The sequence below is a fragment of the Arachis hypogaea genome, chromosome 16 (assembly GCF_003086295.3).
Source record: "Arachis hypogaea cultivar Tifrunner chromosome 16, arahy.Tifrunner.gnm2.J5K5, whole genome shotgun sequence".
Lineage (NCBI taxonomy): Eukaryota > Viridiplantae > Streptophyta > Magnoliopsida > Fabales > Fabaceae > Arachis > Arachis hypogaea.
Genome location: NC_092051.1, coordinates 18,334,020 through 18,349,805, shown reverse-complemented (window position 1 = coordinate 18,349,805; position 15,786 = coordinate 18,334,020). Strand labels below are relative to the sequence as shown.

Genomic DNA, 15,786 nt, shown 5'->3' with positions numbered 1-15,786 from the left:
GACGAGGTCATTCCCTTCAAACTCCCTTCTGAGCACTTTGGTGTTGTAGCGTAGCGCCATCCTTTGTTTCAGTGCTGCTTCTGACAAGTGAGCACTTTCCCTAGCCTTATCCACTAGGTCCTTCTCAACCGCCTCTTCTACTCCTTTTAGAAGTAACCGCAGGCTCGGTTCGCCAATCTCCACTGGTATCATTGCATCGACTCCGTATGTCAGGCGAAAGGGGGTTTCGCCTGCGGAGCTTTGCTCGGTTGTGCGGTAGGACCATAGGACGGAGGCAAGTTCGTCGGCCCATCCCCCCTTTTTGCTGTCTAGCCATTTCTTGAGGCCTAGCAAGATGACTTTGTTTGCAGACTCTACCTGCCCATTCGTCTGGGGGTGCTCTACCGAGGAGAACTTCTGTTTTATGCCCACGCCGGTGAGGAATTCTGTGAATTTCTTGTCGGCGAATTGCGTTCCGTTGTCCGAGATGACGACTTCCGGGATGCCGAACCGTGTTATCACCTGCCTCCACATGAATTTCCTACAGTTGGCTGACGATATACTGAGCAGTGGTTCAGCCTCTATCCATTTTGTGTAGTAGTCAACGGCAACTATGAGGTATTTGACTTGCCCGGAGCCAACTGAAAAGGGTCTTAGTAGGTCGACCCCCCATTGTGCGAAAAGTCGGGAGGACGTCAGTAGACTCAGCTCGGAAGCCGATGCTCTGTGGAAGTTGGCGTTCTCTTGACACTTGACACATTTTCTCACAAATTCACTGGAGTCTTTCATCATTGATGGCCAGTAATACCCAACTCGGATGAGCTTCCTTGCTAGGGCTTTGCCCCCGATGTGGTGGCCGCAGCATCCCTCATGGACTTCTCTAAGTACGTAGTCTGTCTGATCGGGGTGCAAGCACTTCAATAGGGGTTGGCTGAGTCCCTTTCTGAACAGTTGTCCCTGTATGATTGCATATTTGGTTGCCTCCCTCCTCAACGTTTTGGATGCTCTCTCATTGTCAGGTAGTTTGCCATATTCCAGGAAGTTTGTGATGGGGTCCAACTAGGAGGGGCTTGATTTTGCCAAATGGAGGGCAACCGTTGGCTCCTTTACCATGCCCTGGATGAGAGACCGGTTGCCTGCTCCAGGCTTCGTGCTTGCTAGGTTAGATAGGAGGTCTGCCCGTGTGTTCTTTGTAACACCCTACCACACTAATCTTTACGCTTAAGCCGTAAAACAAAGGTGGTGTGGTATTACGACCTCTAAAATAAAATGAGTACATGTAATAGCAGAAGAATTATAATATGCTAGGAGCCTTGAAGAAAAGAGGAAACAAAAAATCGCAAAATAAAAGCGCAACGCTCTAGGAACGGGTTAACCTGCGTGCTAAGGAAACCATAACTATTAAACATATGATAACAGAAGTAGGAATAGAGTGCCAAAGATACAAAATAACAAGCTCCTAACTCAGCCTGCGAAGTCAAGACTGGCCAGAGAATATTTACATATATATACATACATATCCAAGACCCAAAAGTACATATACACAATCCTGCCTCTCCATAAACCTCTAGGAGGATCAAAAGAACAAGATATGCGGAGAGAAAACTAAGTACATATATACACATCATAGCATAACAAAATAACTCTGTAACCACTCCGCTTCAAGGGTCCAGACGCCTAACGAGATGTCTCTCGGCCTGCATCTGAAAAAACAACAACATAGTATGGAATGAGAACCGGAGGTTCTCAGTATGGTAAAGGTGCCACACACGTAATATATAAGGTCCTGGGAATGCCAGAGGCAATCCTAGAACGCCGACACTCAGATTATAGAGCTTAAAGTATTAAACAGGAGCCATAAAAGGTGGTTTTCTAAAAATATTTAAACCCAACTTAACTTAACCTTAAATCTAAGTCCCATACTGCCATTCCTCCATACCTCCAACTTCATCATGTATTTTCACAGACAAATAGACAGATAAAGGCAAGCACAAGAAGGTTACAAATACTGCAGGTAACAAATACACATTTAACATGGCAAGTACATATAGGCACACCCAATTAAAGCACAAGCAAGTAATTCAAGTAATATGCAGATGATGCATGCCTGTCCTATGGCTGATGAGGCTCATCTGTCGGTTATCCAGCCAACCCGACAAGTCTGAATTGTCCTTAGACTGTCCCCCGACGTGCATCCCCAAGAGTCTATGCATAGATTTTTCTCAAATAATTAATATTGCTCAATGGGGGTAACATTCCCGGGAATTTATATAGTGCCCGGTCACACTTACGTCGTAGGGTCAACAGAGTATCGAGTTTTCAACCTGGTACACGTGGTGGCAAGCCACGGCACTTAATCCAGGGAACCTCGTATCTCAGATCATTAAATTATTCATGCCATATAAATAATTCAATTATAATTCATCAACATCCACATCATTCTCAATCGCATCTCATTCATGATCATAAATCAATCATATTCAATCCCTATCTTTCATTATCACACCACCCATTCTGTCCATCAATAGTTTCGATTCAAAACATAATTCATTCTTTTCTAAATGAATCAAACTTAAAACATGCTCATTTTCTTAATAACTCAAAATCAAACCATATAACATTTGAATCTAAATCTTTTTAAATAATTATCTAAATAAAATCTCTAATTTTTTATAAAATTTCGGCAGCATCTCCTCTAAAACTCGGACTTTGCCACCCTTTTCGGGTCCAAACCTGCATTCTTTTCAATTCAACATACCCTTCCTCATCATCATAACAATCACCACAATAAATCTACCTCAGATCAACAATTAAACTCATGCAATATTCGAGTCCAACAACCAAAATCCAACTAAGAATCATAGTTCACAAATCCTAGGCTCTTAACACAAAATACCTCATTATCACAACAACCTCCACAATAATTAAACCTCAAATCAATAATTCACCAAATCATTAGTTAATCAACAAGCACCAAACTAACCATGTTCATCAACAATAACATTCAACCATAATTCTCTCCAAATTAACATAACAACATTCACCATCCAAAATTAAAAACTAATTATCCAATAAACTTCAACCAAATATATTCATCGACAAATTACTAAACATTAAACATACACCTGCATTCCAACTTATCCAATGGTCATCTAGCCTAAGTTTTCACAGAACATTATATATTAAATGCAAGAAACCTAAACCATACCTTGGCCGATTTCCACGTAACGACCAAAGCTATTTATTCAAAACCAAGGCAGCCCCTCAAAACTCAACTAATCCGCTTCCTCCAAGTTCCAGTATTCACAATTCCAAGCTCCAATTATTTATTCACAACCTAATACACATTCATAACACATATATATCCAATTTAATACTCAAAGCTCAAATTCAATGAAAATAAAATAGAATTATCGTATCTTCACCTTACCCAAACTTCACATAAGCAAGAGTGAACGTTTCTCTCAAGCTAATTGGATCCTAAAACATCAAAAATCAAAGAAATTCAACATTCCCACTTAAAATTTGAAAATTGGGGGAAAAGAAGGCTGAGTGCAAAATAATGAGTTACCTATGAAATTGTTTCGGTAGAAACGTAGAGCTCGACGTGGTGAACGCGTGGCCGCAAACGGTGCGGCGATTGGAGCTCGGACGGAGAAGTTACGAGGATCGGAAATTAACGTAAGGTTTCGGGAGCTTTTTTCTCATTTCTCCTCTCCCTGGAAGCTGCAAGCTTCGTTTACGCTGAATGAAAGAAAAGAGAAGGCTTCAGTCTTCTTAAGTGATGGGCTGGTTGGGCCCACGGGCCCGGTTTGGGCCCGGTTCGGCCCGTTCGGTCCAATCTTGGACCGATTTTCTCGAAATTAGTGTCAAAATTCTCGTTTCGATGAGCTCTACCCTAATTTAATATAATATTCACATTTCTAATCCTCCTTATTAAAAACTAATTTATTGACTAATTATCTACTAATTTAATCGGGGTTTACATTCTACCCACCTAACAAAGAATTTTGCCCTCAAAATTCAAATCTAGTTACCTGAAAAGAGATGTGGATAGTCCTTCCGCATATCTGATTCGAGCTCCCAGGTATGTTCCTCGATACCAACTCGACTCCAAGCTACTTTTACCAATGATACTTCTTTTCCGTGTAATCGTTTAATATTAGTATCATCAATTCTCACTGGAATTATTGGAAGTGTTAGATCTTCTCTTACTTGGATTGGTTCTGGTTCCAGGACATGACTTGCGTCAGGAGTATACTTCCGAAGCTGTGACACATGGAACACATCGTGCAAATTCGAAAGATACGGCGGTAAGGCAATTCTATAAGCCACTGGCCCAATTCTCTTCAGGATCTCAAACAGTCCAATATAACGGGGATTCAGTTTCTTAGTCTTAATAGCTCTTCCCACTCCAGTGGTTGGTGTAACTTTCAAAAAGACATGTTCTCCTTCTTCGAACTCCAAAGGCTTTCGCCTCTGGTCAGCATAGCTCTTTTGGCGACTTTGGGCTATAACCATTCGACTACGAATCTTCTTTATCTGCTCAGTCATTTCGGCTATCATCTCAGGCCCTAATAAACTCCTTTCTCCAGTTTCATACCAACACAACGGAGATTGACATTTCCTGCCATACAGAGCCACATATGGAGCCATTCCGATGCTCGCATGATAGCTATTATTATAAGCAAACTCTACTAATGGCATATACCGGTCCCAGCTCACCGGTTGGTCCAAAACACAAGCTCTTAGCATATCTTCCAAGGTCTGAATAGTTCTCTCTGACTGACCAGCTGTCTAAGGGTGATACGCAGTATTCAAACTTAACTGAGTCCCAAATGCACGCTGAAAAGCTCCCCAGAACCTTGATGTAAAACGAGAATCCCTGTCAGATATAATGGTAGAAGGCACACCATGTAACCTGACAATCTCTTTAATATACATTCAAGCTAATTCTTCCATTGTAAAACTTATTCGGATAGGAAGAAAGTGAGCTGATTTTGTCATTCGATCCACAACTACCCAATTAGCGTCACAACCAGGTCGGGTTCTAGGCAAACCTATCACAAAATCCATTACGATACTCTCCCATTTCCATTATGGTATCAGAGCAGTTCGTTCCTATAGAGCCTGAAAGACGGACTGATTGTGCTTCTGTGCATTCTCTGTATATGTGTTTATGTGCTATTAGGATATCTGATTGATATATATAGCATAAACGTTTGTGAGCATGCATTTGGAAGTTAAAGCATTAGACCTGCGATATTAAGACTGATCAACTTAATATCACTTGTTTAGTGTGTATAAGGACCATATGTTGACTCGCAGACGCGGTCGTAGGCGAGGTAGAGATAGGATAGACACCGTTACTCCTAGCCTAACAGGGACTGATTCAGTAGACTTTATGGCTGTCCTGGGAAATATGGCTGCAGCTATGCAGGCAACAGCTAAGGTGCTGAGTTACCAGATAAATCAGGGTAATCATGGGAATAATAATGATGAGGATGATCCTATGACACTTACTACATTTTTGAAAGTTTGCCCTCCGACTTTTAGGGGAACCTCAAATCCCACTGATGCAGATAATTGGATCCAGGCTATGGAAATGGCATTGCAGGTTCCTAAGGAGCAATGGATTGAGTTTGGAACTTATCAGCTGCAAAGCGAGGCTCAGCATTGGTGACAGGGGACACGATGTATCCTGCAGGCAGGTGGCGCTGTGATAGTCGGGAGATTGGTTATTTAAGAATCCTATTTTGCTAGATTGTTCTGAGTAGTCAGTATAGTTTATGCCGGAAGGGTCAGAAGCACCGATTGTAGTGAATAGTTACTATTTGAACTCTATGATAGTAAACTGTTCTGGAACTGAATGTCAGGGTATTATGTTATTAACTGCGGGAGTATTAGGTGATGATCAGAGTTTAGAGAAGATTATGATTGTATGTGAATTTCCAGATATGTTTCCGGATGATATTAATGAATTTCCACCTAACCGGGAAGTTGAATTCGCAATTGAGTTAGTGCCTGGAGCTGGTCCGATTTCAATTACTCCTTATAGGATGTCACCTTTAGAAATGGCTGAACTGAAAGCTCAGTTGGAAGATCTGTTGGGTAAGCATTTTATCAGACCAAGTGTTTCTCCGTGGGGAGCGCCAGTGTTACTGGTAAAGAAGAAGGATGGGAGTATGAGGTTGTGTGTCGATTACCGGCAATTGAATAAGATCACTGTGAAGAATAAATATCCGTTGCCTAGAATCGATGATCTAATGGATCAGTTACAAGGTGCCGGCGTGTTTTCTAAGATTGATCTGCGATCTGGTTATCACCAGATAAGGGTTAGAGACGAGGATATTCCGAAAACTGCTTTCAGGACGCGTTATGGTCATTATGAGTATACAGTGATGTCTTTTGGGTTAACTAATGCCCCGACAGTATTTATGGATTATATGAATAGGATTTTTCGACCGTATCTGGACAAGTTTGTTATTGTCTTCATTAATGATATTCTTGTTTATTCTAAGTCTGAGGAGGAACATGCTGATCATTTGCGAACTGTGCTGCAAATTCTGAGAGACAGAAAGTTATATGCTAAGTTATCTAAATGCGAGTTTTGGAAAAGTGAAGTGAAGTTTCTCGGCCACGTGGTGAGTAAGCAGGGGATAGCTGTGGATCCTGCTAAGGTAGAAGCAGTGATGAATTGGGAGCGACCAACTTCAGTGACAGAGATCAGGAGTTTCCTAGGTTTGGCGGGGTATTATCAGATTCATTAAAGGATTTTCACAGCTCGCCTTACCTTTAACTAAGTTGACTAGGAAGGATACGCCTTTTATCTGGACTCCGGAATGTGAAGAGAGTTTCCAAGCATTGAAGCACAGGTTGACTACTACACCTGTATTGGTATTACCTGAACCAAGTGAACTGTTTGAAGTGTATTCTGATGCATCTCTGAAAGGGTTGGGGTGTGTTCTGATGCAGCACCAGAATGTTGTAGCATACGCCTCACGGCAGTTAAGGCCGCATGAGATGAACTACCCGACACATGATTTAGAACTTGCTATTGTTGTGTTTGCTTTAAAGATCTGGAGGCAGTACCTCTATGGCGTTAAGTTTCATGTTTTCTTAGATCATAAGAGTTTGAAGTATCTTTTTTTAGCAGAAAGAGTTGAATATGCGTCAGAGGAGGTGGATGGAGCTTCTAAAAGATTATGATTTTGAAATGAATTATCATCCAGGAAAAGCGAACGTTGTGGCAGACGTTTTGAGTCGGAAATCTTTATATGCAGCTTGGGTGATGCTACGGGAAGAAGAATTACTAAGGGCATTTCAAGGTTTGAATTTGGGGATTAGAAAAGAATCTGGAATCCTGTGTTTGAGTCAGTTGCTGATTTCAAATGATTTTAAATCAGAACTTCTGAAGGCTCATCGAGATAGTGAAGCGTTACGTAAGGTATTACCAGCAGTCGAACAGGAGAAACAATGGAGAGTGTCAGAAGGACAGGATGGTTTATGGAGGTTCAAGAACCGGATTATTGTGCCAGATATCGGAGACATGCGACAGAGTATTTTGAAGGAAGCTCATAAGAGCGGGTTTTCACTTCATCCAGGGAGCACTAAAATGTACCAGGATCTGAAGGCAATATTCTGGTAGCTAGGGATGAAGAATGATGTGGCATTACACATATCTAAATATTTAATGTGTCAGAAAGTTAAGATTGAGCATTAGAGACCATCAGGGTCCCTTCAGTCTTTGGAGATTCCATAATGGAAATGGGAGAGTATCGTAATGGATTTTGTGATAGGTTTGCCTAGAACCCGATCTGGTTGTGACGCTAATTGGGTAGTTGTGGATCGAATGACAAAATCAGCTCACTTTCTTCCTATCCGAATAAGTTTTACAATGGAAGAATTAGCTTGAATGTATATTAAAGAGATTGTCAGGTTACATGGTGTGCCTTCTACCATTATATCTGACAGGGATTCTCGTTTTACATCAAGGTTCTGGGGAGCTTTTCAGCGTGCATTTGGGACTCAGTTAAGTTTGAATACTGCGTATCACCCTTAGACAGCTGGTCAGTCAGAGAGAACTATTCAGACCTTGGAAGATATGCTAAGAGCTTGTGTTTTGGACCAACCGGTGAGCTGGGACCGGTATATGCCATTAGTAGAGTTTGCTTATAATAATAGCTATCATGCGAGCATCGGAATGGCTCCATATGTGGCTCTGTATGGCAGGAAATGTCAATCTCCGTTGTGTTGGTATGAAACTGGAGAAAGGAGTTTATTAGGGCCTGAGATGATAGCCGAAATGACTGAGCAGATAAAGAAGATTCGTAGTCGAATGGTTATAGCCCAAAGCCGCCAAAAGAGCTATGCTGACCAGAGGCGAAAGCCTTTGGAGTTCGAAGAAGGAGAACATGTCTTTTTGAAAGTTACACCAACCACTGGAGTGGGAAGAGCTATTAAGACTAAGAAACTGAATCCCCGTTATATTGGACCGTTTGAGATCCTGAAGAGAATTGGGCCAGTGGCTTATAGAATTGCCTTACCGCCGTATCTTTCGAATTTGCACGATGTGTTCCATGTGTCACAGCTTCGGAAGTATACTCCTGACGCAAGTCATGTCCTGGAACCAGAACCAATCCAAGTAAGAGAAGATCTAACACTTCCAATAATTCCAGTGAGAATTGATGATACTAATATTAAACGATTACACGGAAAAGAAGTATCATTGGTAAAAGTAGCTTGGAGTCGAGTTGGTATCGAGGAACATACCTGGGAGCTTGAATCAGATATGCGGAAGGACTATCCACATCTCTTTTCAGGTAACTAGATTTGAATTTTGAGGGCAAAATTCTTTGTTAGGTGGGTAGAATGTAAACCCTGATTAAATTAGTAGATAATTAGTCAATAAATTAGTTTTTAATAAGGAGGATTAGAAATGTGAATATTATATTAAATTAGGGTAGAGCTCATCGAAACGAGAATTTTGACACTAATTTCGAGAAAATCGGTCCAAGATTGGACCGAACGGGCCGAACCGGGCCCAAACCGGGCCCGTGGGCCCAACCAGCCCATCACTTAAGAAGACTGAAGCCTTCTCTTTTCTTTCATTCAGCGTAAACGAAGCTTGCAGCTTCCAGGGAGAGGAGAAATGAGAAAAAAGCTCCCGAAACCTTACGTTAATTTCCGATCCTCGTAACTTCTCCGTCCGAGCTCCAATCGCCGCACCGTTTGCGGCCACGCGTTCACCACGTCGAGCTCTACGTTTCTACCGAAACAATTTCATAGGTAACTCATTATTTTGCACTCAGCCTTCTTTTCCCCCAATTTTCGAATTTTAAGTGGGAATGTTGAATTTCTTTGATTTTTGATGTTTTAGGATCCAATTAGCTTGAGAGAAACGTTCACTCTTGCTTATGTGAAGTTTGGGTAAGGTGAGGATACGATAATTCTATTTTATTTTCATTGAATTTGAGCTTTGAGTATTAAATTGGATATATATGTGTTATGAATGTGTATTAGGTTGTGAATAAATAATTGGAGCTTGGAATTGTGAATACTGGAACTTGGAGGAAGCGGATTAGTTGAGTTTTGAGGGGCTGCCTTGGTTTTGAATAAATAGCTTTGGTCGTTACGTGGAAATCGGCCAAGGTATGGTTTAGGTTTCTTGCATTTAATATATAATGTTCTGTGAAAACTTAGGCTAGATGACCATTGGATAAGTTGGAATGCAGGTGTATGTTTAATGTTTAGTAATTTGTCGATGAATATATTTGGTTGAAGTTTATTGGATAATTAGTTTTTAATTTTGGATGGTGAATGTTGTTATGTTAATTTGGAGAGAATTATGGTTGAATGTTATTGTTGATGAACATGGTTAGTTTGGTGCTTGTTGATTAACTAATGATTTGGTGAATTATTGATTTGAGGTTTAATTATTGTGGAGGTTGTTGTGATAATGAGGTATTTTGTGTTAAGAGCCTAGGATTTGTGAACTATGATTCTTAGTTGGATTTTGGTTGTTGGACTCGAATATTGCATGAGTTTAATTGTTGATCTGAGGTAGATTTATTGTGGTGATTGTTATGATGATGAGGAAGGGTATGTTGAATTGAAAAGAATGCAGGTTTGGACCCGAAAAGGGTGGCAAAGTCCGAGTTTTAGAGGAGATGCTGCCGAAATTTTATAAAAAATTAGAGATTTTATTTAGATAATTATTTAAAAAGATTTAGATTCAAATGTTATATGGTTTGATTTTGAGTTATTAAGAAAATGAGCATGTTTTAAGTTTGATTCATTTAGAAAAGAATGAATTATGTTTTGAATCGAAACTATTGATGGACAGAATGGGTGGTGTGATAATGAAAGATAGGGATTGAATATGATTGATTTATGATCATGAATGAGATGCGATTGAGAATGATGTGGATGTTGATGAATTATAATTGAATTATTTATATGGCATGAATAATTTAATGATCTGAGATACGAGGTTCCCTGGATTAAGTGCCGTGGCTTGCCACCACGTGTACCAGGTTGAAAACTCGATACTCTGTTGACCCTACGACGTAAGTGTGACCGGGCACTATATAAATTCCCGGGAATGTTACCCCCATTGAGCAATATTAATTATTTGAGAAAAATCTATGCATAGACTCTTGGGGATGCACGTCGGGGGACAGTCTAAGGACAATTCAGACTTGTCGGGTTGGCTGGATAACCGACAGATGAGCCTCATCAGCCATAGGACAGGCATGCATCATCTGCATATTACTTGAATTACTTGCTTGTGCTTTAATTGGGTGTGCCTATATGTACTTGCCATGTTAAATGTGTATTTGTTACCTGCAGTATTTGTAACCTTCTTGTGCTTGCCTTTATCTGTCTATTTGTCTGTGAAAATACATGATGAAGTTGGAGGTATGGAGGAATGGCAGTATGGGACTTAGATTTAAGGTTAAGTTAAGTTGGGTTTAAATATTTTTAGAAAACCACCTTTTATGGCTCCTGTTTAATACTTTAAGCTCTATAATCTGAGTGTCGGCGTTCTAGGATTGCCTCTGGCATTCCCAGGACCTTATATATTACGTGTGTGGCACCTTTACCATACTGAGAACCTCCGGTTCTCATTCCATACTATGTTGTTGTTTTTTCAGATGCAGGCCGAGAGACATCTCGTTAGGCGTCTGGACCCTTGAAGCGGAGTGGTTACAGAGTTATTTTGTTATGCTATGATGTGTATATATGTACTTAGTTTTCTCTCCGCATATCTTGTTCTTTTGATCCTCCTAGAGGTTTATGGAGAGGCAGGATTGTGTATATGTACTTTTGGGTCTTGGATATGTATGTATATATATGTAAATATTCTCTGGCCAGTCTTGACTTCGCAGGCTGAGTTAGGAGCTTGTTATTTTGTATCTTTGGCACTCTATTCCTACTTCTGTTATCATATGTTTAATAGTTATGGTTTCCTTAGCACGCAGGTTAACCCGTTCCTAGAGCGTTGCGCTTTTATTTTGCGATTTTTTGTTTCCTCTTTTCTTCAAGGCTCCTAGCATATTATAATTCTTCTACTATTACATGTACTCATTTTATTTTAGAGGTCGTAATACCACACCACCTTTGTTTTACGGCTTAAGCGTAAAGCTTAGTGTGGTAGGGTGTTACATTCTTCTCCCTCGGAACGTGTTGGACTGTGACCTCCTGGAACTACCTGGTCAATTCTCTAACCTTTTCCAAATACCTTTGCAACAGCGGGTCTCTGGCTTGATAGCTTCCGTTCACTTGTGAGGTGACGACCTGTGAGTCGCTGCACACTTCCAGTCTTGTCGTCCCGACTTCCCGGGCTAGGATTAGCCCACCCAAGAGGGCTTCGTAGTCCGCTTGGTTGTTCGATACGGGGAATTCAAACTTGGTCGATTGCTCGTATATGACCCCAGCCGGGCTCTCTAAGATCACCCCGGCACCCCCGGACGTTTGGTTGGAGGCCCCGTCTACGTGGAGCCTCCACCGTGTGCCCGTTTCCTTGGGGGGATCACCTGTTACCTCTACTAGGAAATCAGCCATCGCCTGTGCCTTGATTGCATGTCGGGGCTCGTACTACAAGTCATATTGGGAGAGCTCGATGGCTTAAGTCATCATCCTTCCTGCCAAATCAGGCTTTTGGAGTACTTGGCGAATTGCTTGGTCCGTTCTCACGACGACACGGTAGCTCTGGAAGTACTGCCTCAGCCTTCGGGAGGAGGTTAGGAGTGCCAGCTCCAGTTTCTCCAGTTTGCTATACCTCAGCTCTGCTCCTTGTAGCGCCCTACTTACAAAGTAGATTGGTTGCTGAGCCTTCCCTTCTTCTCGTACCAACACTGCTGCAAGTGCTTCCTCCGTTACGGCTAGGTAGAGGTAGAGTGGTTCTCCGGCCTTAGGCTTCCCAAGCACCGGAGGTGTTGCTAGGATTTATTTGAAGTGGTTGAATGCTTCCTCGCATACAGGAGTCCATTCAAACGCTATCCCCTTTTTCATCAGATTGAAGAAGGGCAGGGCTTTCGCTGCTGATGCGCCGAGGAAACGGGATAACGCAGTCAGCCTTCCTGCCAATCGCTGGACGTCTTTGATACAACCCGGGCTCTTCATCTGGAGAATCGCTTGGCATTTCTCCGGGTTGGCTTCTACCCCTCTTTGGGTTATCATGAACCCTAGGAACTTCCCGGCCTCCATGGCGAAGGCGCATTTGAGCGGGTTGAGCCTCATGCCGTGTTGTCGGAGGGACGCGAACACGCCCCCCAGGTCACTTAGGAGATCGTCAGGCTGTGCGGTTTTCGCGAGGATGTCGTCCACGTAGACTTCCACTGTCTTGCCTATGAGCTCACTGAATATCTTGTTCATCAGCCTCTGGTACGTGGCGCTAGCGTTTTTCAGGCCAAATGGCATCACTTTGTAACAATAGATCCCCCTGGCGTTATGAACGCCGTTTTATCCTCGTCGGGCCGGTGCATCGGTATCTGATTGTACCCGGAGTAGGCGTCCATGAAGCTCAGATACCGGTACCCTGCCACTGCGTCGATGAGTGCGTCAATGTTGGGAAGGGGATAGCAGTCTTTGGGGCACGCTTTGTTGAGGTCGGAGTAATCCACACACATTCTCCACCTCCCATTGTGCTTTTTTACCAAAACCACATTTGATAGCCAAGTGGAGTAGTCTAGTTCACAGATGAACCCTGCTTTGAGGAGGCCGGCCGTCTGCCTGGCCACCTCCTCTGCCCTTTCCTGTGACATCTTCCTTCTCCTTTGGGCCACTGGTCGGGCTTCCGGCTTGACGGCCAGGCTGTGTGACATGAGTTGGGGGTCTATCTCCGGCATGTCGGATGGCGTCCAAGCAAACAAATCGGCATTAGCTCTAATCATCTCCATCAAAGGTTCTTTCAATTCATGGGGGAGATTTCTGTTTATGAATGTGAATTTCTCCTCCGCGTCCCCCACTCGGAATTTTTCCAGGTCCCCCTCTGGCTTGGGCCTGGGCTTGTCGTCTATTCTGGCATCCAGGTCGGCAAGGAACAACCCTGATGCTTCTTTGGATTTTTTCCTCAAGGAGAGGCTGGCGTGGTCGCAGGCGACTGCCGTTTCTAAGTCTCCTCTAATGGATCCTACGGATCCGTCATCGATAACAAACTTCATTACGAGCAGCTTCGTGCTGATCACTGCTCCAAGGTCGTTGATGGTTTTCCTCCCCAGGATGATGTTGTAGGCTGTGGAATCCCGCAAAACTACGAAATCGGCCATTACTGTCCTTCGCCTCTGTCCTGTCCCATGGAGGTCGGGAGGGAGATAATCCCATCGGGCTTGATGAAGTGGTCGCCCAACCCTACCACACCGTGCTGGTGGGTCGCTAGGTCGGCGTCGCGCAGTCCCAAGGCATCAAATACGTTGTGGAACATGATGTTTGAGTCTGCCCCTGTATCCACAAGGATCCGTTTGACGAGACCGGTTCTGATTCTGGCCGTGATGACCATGGGGGGCTTTCCAGGGCCTCGTCAAACCATTGGTCTTCTGGACCAAAGGAGATGGATGGGAGCCTTTGGGAACTTCTCGCAAATGAAGAGGAGACTGCCAGGACTTTGGCGTCTTTCTTCTGCACCGATATCGACCTCGGGGCCGAATTCCTCGCCGTTACTATGTTTACCACCGTGAGACCGTGGTCGTCTTCCTCCGGTTCTTAGCGTCGCCTTGTCGCCCGGAACCTGTCCTCGCCCTCGTGGTCGCGATTCTGTCTCCTCGGCTCTCTAATGAGGTAGGAGAATTCGGCAAGCTTCTCATCCCTGATTGCTTGCTCTAGTGCATCATTCAGGTCGAAACAGTCTTGGGCCTTGTGCCCGTATCCCTTGTGATATTCGCAATAAAGGCTTTTGTTTCCCCCCGTGCGATCCTTCAGAGGTCGGGGTTTCGACAGTATTCCCTTCTCGGCTATTTGTTGGTAAACTTCCATGATCGGTGCTGTGAGGGGGTGTAATTAGTGAACTTCTCGACTCGGGGGAATGACTTTGGTGTCTTGTTCGCACCACCGTCCCTGGCGTGTTCCCTTGGTCTTTCTCCGCTCTCGTGGTGCCGGGTTTGGTTGTGAGAGGGCTGCCGTTTGTTGGCAGCGACGACCTGGCTGACTTCTTCATTATTAATGTATTCCCTCGCTACACACTGGATCTCCTGCATTGTCCAGACTGGTTTCGTAGTAAGATGCTTTCTGAAGTCCTCGTTCAGGAGTCCGTTCGTCAAGCACAAACTTGCTACCGAGTCCGTCAGCCCGTCAATCTCCAAGCATTCATCGTTGAACCGATCCAGGTATTTCCTGGTCATCTCGCCGGGTCTTTGAGTCACCCCAAGCAGGTTGATTGGGTGCTTTGCTTTTGCGATCCTGGTCGTGAATTGGGCTAAGAAGGCATGGCTGATGTTTGCGAAACCGGTCACTGAGTCCTGCGGGAGGTTATTGAACCACCGTATCGCATGTCCCGCCAAAGTGACCGGGAAAGCACAGCACCTTACCTCGTCTCCCACTCCTTCTAGGTTCATCCTGGCCTCAAAGGCCGTGAGGTGTTCCAGCGGATCTTGCGTTCCGTCGTACCTCATGTCCGTTGGCTTGTCAAAGTGTTTTGGCAGCCGGACCTCGAGTACGAAACGATGGAACGGGGTCGCTCCCATTATCACGGGTCCCTGGGTTCTCGCAGTTCTTCCTTCATCGTCTTCCCGACGAGCGTCTTCGTGTCCGCGATCCGTTGTATGCCGCCTCTCATGTCTGGCATAGATGACGAGGTCATGGCGTCTTTTCGCGCGTCCTCTCTCCCCAGCGCTTTCGGACTCAGCCTGGGGGCTGGGCGTGCGTCTGGAGTGGCTCCTAGAGTGAGAGCGGGAGTGACTTTGTTCCGGGATGTGCTGGTCGTGCTCCCTATCTGCTAGCCGGCGTTCCAAGTCTTGCATTCTGTGGCGTATCTCTTGCATTATTCTGGCGTGGTTGTCGCCAGTTCCCCCGATGGGGCGTCTCTCGTGAGATTGTGTTGTGTGTCTTAGAGGGGATCTTGTGAACTGCCGGGAAGCAGTCGCGGCGGGGTCCCCTACGGGCTCGGCCTCGTGGCCTGTTCCACCTTGGACCAGTACGAAGTCCATGGACGAGTTTCCCCACAGACGGCGCCAATGTTCGGTAAGTCGGGTACCGGACGGTTCAGGTTGGTATCCTGGTTGGTGATGGGGATCTCGTCTGGTCGTTGGCTGCCGGTTGGGTGTAGGCGGGGTCTCGAGCACTTCGTGTGGAAAGGGGGGTGTCGCCTGC

The 15,786-nt window shown here is 44.2% G+C and overlaps 2 long non-coding RNA genes across 2 annotated transcripts; one reads left to right on the top strand and one right to left on the bottom strand.

The window, feature by feature from the left end:
- Positions 1–1,429: 1,429 nt before the first annotated feature.
- Positions 1,430–3,729, bottom strand: LOC140179708 (uncharacterized). Its single transcript, XR_011873513.1, has 4 exons — positions 3,551–3,729; positions 3,405–3,459; positions 3,188–3,316; positions 1,430–1,682 (listed from the first exon to the last, which is right to left on the bottom strand). It is a non-coding gene; the product is annotated as an uncharacterized lncRNA (long non-coding RNA).
- Positions 3,730–9,089: 5,360 nt separating this feature from the next.
- On the top strand, positions 9,090–11,389 carry LOC140179707 (uncharacterized). Its single transcript, XR_011873512.1, has 4 exons — positions 9,090–9,267; positions 9,359–9,413; positions 9,502–9,630; positions 11,136–11,389. It is a non-coding gene; the product is annotated as an uncharacterized lncRNA (long non-coding RNA).
- The last annotated feature ends 4,397 nt before the right edge of the window (positions 11,390–15,786 follow it).